This window comes from Idiotropiscis lumnitzeri, unplaced genomic scaffold, assembly GCF_059441095.1.
Source record: "Idiotropiscis lumnitzeri isolate Australia: NSW breed Sydney's pygmy pipehorse unplaced genomic scaffold, RoL_Ilum_1.0 HiC_scaffold_109, whole genome shotgun sequence".
NCBI lineage: Eukaryota > Metazoa > Chordata > Actinopteri > Syngnathiformes > Syngnathidae > Idiotropiscis > Idiotropiscis lumnitzeri.
Window position 1 is genome coordinate 655,674 of NW_028283647.1, and position 7,633 is coordinate 663,306.

Here is a 7,633-nt window from a genome sequence, read left to right on the forward strand (position 1 = left end):
ATTCGGTTAAACTCAGGGGCCGCTTGGAACCGCCCGTGCCCGGGGAAGGTGCTCCTCTACGGCTTAACTGCCCTGCACGCCGGCCGGAGCTCTGGTACGGTCCGAACCGCGCGAAACGTCGCCACCGATCGTGTCCGGGGGAACGTGCTCTTCTTCGTCCACTCTCCTCTTCGCCCACGCTCTTCTTCGGCGCACGCCGGCCGTCTAACCGCTCCAGCGCCCCGTCGTGCCGCTCGGCGAAACTACAATGCCCCCGAATATTTTTTAGACCCGCGAAGCACTGAACCCGCGAAAGGTGAACCTCGAAGTAGCGAGGGTTCACTGTATGTATAAGACCAAGACCTACAAAAAAGTCTCTTGGAGCAATGAGCTAGGTTTTACAGGAAGTCGGCCATTTTGAATTTACTTAAAAGGGGGCGGGTCTCCACAATGGACTTTGTGTAGAAATTATTATTGGGGCCCGAGCAGCGACCGCGGCGAGGTCCCTATTGTTTTTGTAGAAAATATTATTACTTTTATTATTATTATTATTGTTAGGGCCTGAGCAGCGACCGCTGCGAAGTCCCTATTGTTTTTGTAGAAATTATTATTATAATTATTTTTCCGATTGTTTGATCGCATTTTTGACCCCCGAAACATGCACAAAAACTCACCAAACTTGGCAGTCTCATCGGGCATGGCGAAAAATTTTATATTTTTTAACGTCTAATATGAACAGGAAGTGAGTTATGAATTTTTGAAAGTCCGACTTTTGCCCTTTTTTGCATGTTTACAGGGGTCATTCTTTTGCACCCTGATCCTAAAGGCTTCATCTGATTGCCTTAAAGTTCTGTCTGGAGCATCTTAAGACCTGGGACAAACACTGGGGCTAAAATTTTTTGTTTCCGAAATACTATATGACGGGGGCGGGGCTTCAAAGTTTTCACTTAAGATTTCCTTCGCCGCAATGGACAAAATGCTTAATAACTCTCCTGCACGTGCTGCTAAAAATCCAAAACTTCACATGTACATAAAGAGTCGGTACCTGAAGACATCTATATGTTTATATTCAGTTATACACCTTGCGCCAATCAATATAAATGTTTACATTTTGACGTACTGCACGGTGCCCTTTTAACGAATCCGACTGAAAATTGGCTAGAAAAGACTCAAGACATTGATCTTACTCTATCCCTATTTTTATGACTTTCCTTCAAAGGGCGTGGCTATTACGGTGCCGCAGAGTCTGATTATTCTCCGTGGCAACAAAAGTTCCTGCAAAATGATTCAGATGATCCATCTTCTGGAAATCTTTCACATTTGAGGATATTCAGGCCCTGAAGACGGCTGCCAACTTATTTTTGATCGCAGTGGTAGCGCCACCAACTGGTTAAAACAAATACAAATTATTTTCGTTGATGTTTTTCTCCGGGCAGGTTAACAAAATCTACCTTACATTTGCTCGGATGAGTGTTTAGGCCTTGAGGATGTCACAATACGAAAGTCTTTCGCCTTCTTCAGAGTGTCACATGATGGTGTCTTGTGACCCGTCTTTATCAGCTGATGTTCCATGAGGGCGTGACTTACCTGTCACAAGAATGAAGGCAAGTCACGCCCCCCGCTGTCCGTTCACTCCGCCAAGATGCTGGTCCAGGTGGTAGAGAGGATGAAGGCTCCCTTGTCTCTGTTCATGGTTTTTATGCCTCGCTTGCAGATCTCAATGGCCTCTCTGATCCAGCGCTGTTGTTTGTTCTCTTCTGTGCGGATGACCCTGCCCTTCTCCCGGTCCATGATGTGGTTTTCCCTTTTGCAGTGGTCAGTGATTGCTGATTTGTAATGTTCATGTTGTGCTTGTTCTTTTACTGCTCTGATTTTTTCATTTTTTTGACAGGTAAGTCACACCCTCATGGAACATCAGCTCAAGACACCATCATGCGACACTCTGAAGAAGGCGAAAGACTCGCCGAAACATGTCAGGTAAAAAATTAACCTAAAACATAATTGTCTGCTTTTAATGAATCAGTCAAATATCAATAATAAGAAGACAAAATGAACCTAATACAAATAAATGAATGCTTAATAACTCCCCTGCACATGCTCCTAAAAATCCAAACCTTCACCTGTAAATAAAACGTCCCGACCTGAAGACATCTTAATGTTATTATTTTGTTATATACACAGTGCCGCCAAGTGGAATCAAAAATTTGTTTTTATTTTAATTTTCACGTACTGCATGGTGCCCTTTTGACGAATCCGACTGAAAATTAGTCAGAAAAGACTTAAGACAATGATCTTACTCTCTGCCGAATTTTGTGACGTTTTGGCAAAAGGCGTGGCTATTAAGGTGCTGAAAAGTCCGATTGTACTCTGTGGCAACAAAAGCTCCGGCAACATGACTCAGATGATGCTATCTTCTCGAAGTTGTACACATTTGAGGATACTTCAGCCCTGAAGTCATCTACCAACTTATTTTACATCGTAGTAGTAGCGCCACCAACTGGTAAAAGCTAATACAAGTTATTTTCTTGGATGTTTTTCTCCGTGCAACTCAACAAGGTCACCCTCATATATGCTCGGATGACTGTTTCGGCCATGAGGATGTCACAATACGAAATTCGTGATTTTTCGTGAAAAGTTGTGGGAGTGGCATTGCACTGTTCAGCAATAAAACAAAGCTGATTATGAGGTTCTAAATATGAACGACAACTCGTAAAACTTTACACACACATCAGGCCGAGCAAATTTATCAATATTTTATACGTTAGTTGTGCAGCTTTTTTGAAATGGCTCGCCATGGCCCTCGAGAAATGTTAAAAAAAAGCAGCTCTGGTTGAGTGTTTCACCTCGCTTTTTGTAAATTTTATGGAGTACAGTGAACCCTCGGTTATCGCGGTTAATGGGGACCGAGACCACCCGCGAAAACTGAAAATCCGCGAAGTAGCGGCGCACCTTCAAAAATGCTTAAAAAAAAAATATACAATATATATAATAAATATATATATATATATATATATATATATATATATATATATATATATATATATATATATACGGGGAGAGAGAGAGTGAAATTCATGTTATAACAAAAAAAACAAATTATTATTAAAACGTATTATTTTTTTATTCCCCAGCCATTCTTTTTGTATTTATTTAATTACTCCGACTTTTACCTGCTGGTACGCCGTCCGGTGTGCCCTGTGAAATGAAAGGTGGCATTCTTTATTTATTTATTCATTTATTCATTCATAACTGACAGCCTCGCGCTCCGCTCGTGCCCGGGCAGAAGAGGTGCTCCAATTTGGCTTAACTGTGACACACGCCCGTCCTCCTCCGTCCGGAGCTTCCATTCGGTTAAACTTAGGGGCCGCTTGGCACCGCCCGTGCCCGGGGAAGGTGCTCCTCTTCGGCTTACTGTGACGCGAGCATGCCCTCCTCCTCCGGAGCTTCCATTCGGTTAAACTTAGGGGCCGCTTGGAACCGCCCGTGCCCGGGGAAGGTGCTCCTCTTCGGCTTACTGTGACGCGAGCATGCCCTCCTCCTCCGGAGCTTCCATTCGGTTAAACTTAGGGGCCGCTTGGCACCGCCCGTGCCCGGGGAAGGTGCTCCTCTACGGCTTAACTGCCACGCACGCTGGCCGGAGCTCTGGTACGGTCCGAACCGCGCGAAACGTCGCCACCGATCGTGTCCGGGGGAACGTGCTCTTCTTCGTCCACTCTCCTCTTCGCCCACGCTCTTCTTCGGCGCACGCCGGCCGTCTAACCGCTCCAGCGCCCCGTCGTGCCGCTCGGCGAAACTACAATGCCCCCGAATATTTTTTAGACCCGCGAAGCACTGAACCTGCGAAAGGTGAACCGCGAAGTAGCGAGGGTTCACTGTATGTATAAGACCAAGACCTACAAAAAAGTCTCTTGGAGCAATGAGCTAGGTTTTACAGGAAGTCGGCCATTTTGAATTTACTTAAAAGGGGGCGGGTCACCACAATGGACTTTGTGTAGAAATTATTATTGGGGCCCGAGCAGCGACCGCGGCGAGGTCCCTATTGTTTTTGTAGAAAATATTATTACTTTTATTATTATTATTATTATTATTATTAGGGCCTGAGCAGCGACCGCTGCGAAGTCCCTATTGTTTTTGTAGAAATTATTATTATTATTTTTCCGATTGTTCGATCGCATTTTTGACCCCCGAAACATGCACAAAAACTCACCAAACCTGGCAGTCTCATCGGGCATGGCGAAAAATTTGATATTTTAACGTCTAATATGAACAGGAAGTGAGTTATGAATTTTTGAAAGTCCGACTTTTGCCCTTTTTTGCATGTTTACAGGGGTCATTCTTTTGCACCCTGATCCTAAAGGCTTCATCTGATTGCCTTAAAATTCTGTCTGTAGCATCTGAAGACCTGGGACAAACACTGGGGCTAAAATTTTTTGTTTCCGAAATACTATATGACGGGGGCGGGGCATCAAAGTTTTCACTTAAGATTTCCTTCGCCGCAATGGACAAAATGCTTAATAACTCTCCTGCACATGCTGCTAAAAATCCAAAACTTCACATGTACATAAAGAGTCTGTACCTGAAGACATCTATATGTTTATATTCAGTTATACACCTTGCGCCAATCAATATCATTTTATACATTTTGACGTACTGCACGGTGCCCTTTTAACGAATCTGATTGAAAATTGGCTAGAAAAGACTCAAGACATTGATCTTACTCTATCCCTATTTTTGTGACTTTCCTTCGAAGGGCGTGGCTATTACGGTGCCGCAGAGTCTGATTATTCTCCGTGGCAACAAAAGTTCCTGCAAAATGATTCAGATGATCCATCTTCTCGAAATTTTTCACATTTGAGGATATTCAGGCCCTGAAGACGGCTGCCAACTTATTTTTGATCGCAGTGGTAGCGCCACCAACTGGTTAAAACAAATATAAATTATTTTCGTTGATGTTTTTCTCCGGGCATGTTAACAAAATCTACCTTATATTTGCTCGGATGAGTGTTTAGGCCTTGAGCATGTCACAATACGAAAGTCTTTCGCCTTCTTCAGAGTGTCACATGATGGTGTCTTGTGACCCGCCTTTATCAGCTGATGTTCCATGAGGGCGTGACTTACCTGTCACAAGAATGAAGGCAAGTCACGCCCCCCGCTGTCCGTTCACTCCGCCAAGATGCTGGTCCAGGTGGTAGAGAGGATGAAGGCTCCCTTGTCTCTGTTCATGGTTTTTATGCCTCGCTTGCAGATCTCAATGGCCTCTCTGATCCAGCGCTGTTGTTTGTTCTCTTCTGTGCGGATGACCCTGCCCTTCTCCCGGTCCATGATGTGGTTTTCCCTTTTGCAGTGGTCAGTGATTGCTGATTTGTAATGTTCATGTTGTGCTTGTTCTTTTACTGCTCTGATTTTTTTTCATTTTTTTGACAGGTAAGTCACACCCTCATGGAACATCAGCTCAAGACACCATCATGCGACACTCTGAAGTAGGCGAAAGACTCGCCGAAACATGTCAGGTAAAAAATTAACCTAAAACATAATTGTCTGCTTTTAATGAATCAGTCAAATATCAATAATAAGAAGACAAAATGAACCTAATACAAATAAATGAATGCTTAATAACTCCCCTGCACATGCTCCTAAAAATCCAAACCTTCACCTGTAAATAAAACGTCCCGACCTGAAGACATCTTAATGTTATTATTTTGTTATACACACAGTGCCGCCAAGTGGAATCAAAAATTTGTTTTTATTTTAATTTTCACGTACTGCACGGTGCCCTTTCGACGAATCCGACTGAAAATTAGTCAGAAAAGACTCAAGACAATGATCTTACTCTCTGCCGAATTTTGTGACGTTTTGGCAAAAGGCGTGGCTATTACGGTGCTGAAAAGTCCGATTGTACTCTGTGGCAACAAAAGCTCCAGCAACATGACTCAGATGATCCTATCTTCTCGAAGTTGCACACATTTGAGGATACTTCAGCCCTGAAGACATCTACCAACTTATTTTTCATCGTAGTAGTAGCGCCCCCAACTGGTAAAAGCTAATACAAGTTATTTTCTTGGATGTTTTTCTCCGTGCAACTCAACAAGGTCGCCCTCATATATGCTCGGATGACTGTTTCGGCCATGAGGATGTCACAATACGAAATTCGTCCTTTTTCATGAAAAGTTGTGGGAGTGGCATTGCACTGTTCGGCAATAAAACAAAGCTGATTATGAGGTTCTAAATATGAACGACAACTCGTGAAACTTTACACACACATCAGGCCGAGCAAATTTATCAATATTTTATACGTTAGTTGTGCAGCTTTTTTGAAATGGCTCGCCATGGCCCTCGAGAAATGTTCAAAAAAGCAGCCCTGGTTGAGTGTTTCACCTCGCTTTTTGTAAATTTTATGGAGTACAGTGAACCCTCGGTTATCGCGGTTAATGGGGACCGAGACCACCCGCGAAAACTGAAAATCCGCGAAGTAGCGGCGCACCTTCAAAAATGCTTAAAAAAAATATACAATATATATAATAAATATATAAATATATATATATATATATATATATATATATATATATATATATATATATATATACGGGGGGAGAGAGAGAGAGAGAGAGTGAAATTCATGTTATAACAAAAAAAACAAATTATTATTAAAACTTATTATTTTTTTTATTCCCCAACCATTCTTTTTGTATTTATTTAATTACTCCGACTTTTACCTGCTGGTACGCCGTCCGGTGTGCCCTGTGAAATGAAAGGTGGCATTCTTTATTTATTTATTCATTTATTCATTCATAACTGACAGCCTCGCGCTCCGCTTGTGCCCGGCAGAAGAGGTGCTCCAATTCGGCTTAACTGTGACACACGCCCGCCCTCCTCCCCCGGAGCTTCCATTCGGTTAAACTTAGGGGCCGCTTGGCACCGCCCGTGCCCGGGGAAGGTGCTCCTCTTCGGCTTACTGTGACGCGAGCATGCCCTCCTCCTCCGGAGCTTCCATTCGGTTAAACTTAGGGGCCGCTTGGAACCGCCCGTGCCCGGGGAAGGTGCTCCTCTTCGGCTTACTGTGACGCGAGCATGCCCTCCTCCTCCGGAGCTTCCATTCGGTTAAACTCAGGGGCCGCTTGGAACCGCCCGTGCCCGGGGAAGGTGCTCCTCTACGGCTTAACTGCCACGCACGCCGGCCGGAGCTCTGGTACGGTCCGAACCGCGCGAAACGTCGCCACCGATCGTGTCCGGGGGAACGTGCTCTTCTTCGTCCACTCTCCTCTTCGCCCACGCTCTTCTTCGGCGCACGCCGGCCGTCTAACCGCTCCAGCGCCCCGTCGTGCCGCTCGGCGAAACTACAATGCCCCCGAATATTTTTTAGACCCGCGAAGCACTGAACCCGCGAAAGGTGAACCTCGAAGTAGCGAGGGTTCACTGTATGTATAAGACCAAGACCTACAAAAAAGTCTCTTGGAGCAATGAGCTAGGTTTTACAGGAAGTCGGCCATTTTGAATTTACTTAAAAGGGGGCGGGTCTCCACAATGGACTTTGTGTAGAAATTATTATTGGGGCCCGAGCAGCGACCGCGGCGAGGTCCCTATTGTTTTTGTAGAAAATATTATTACTTTTATTATTATTATTATTATTATTATTAGGGCCTGAGCAGCGACCGCT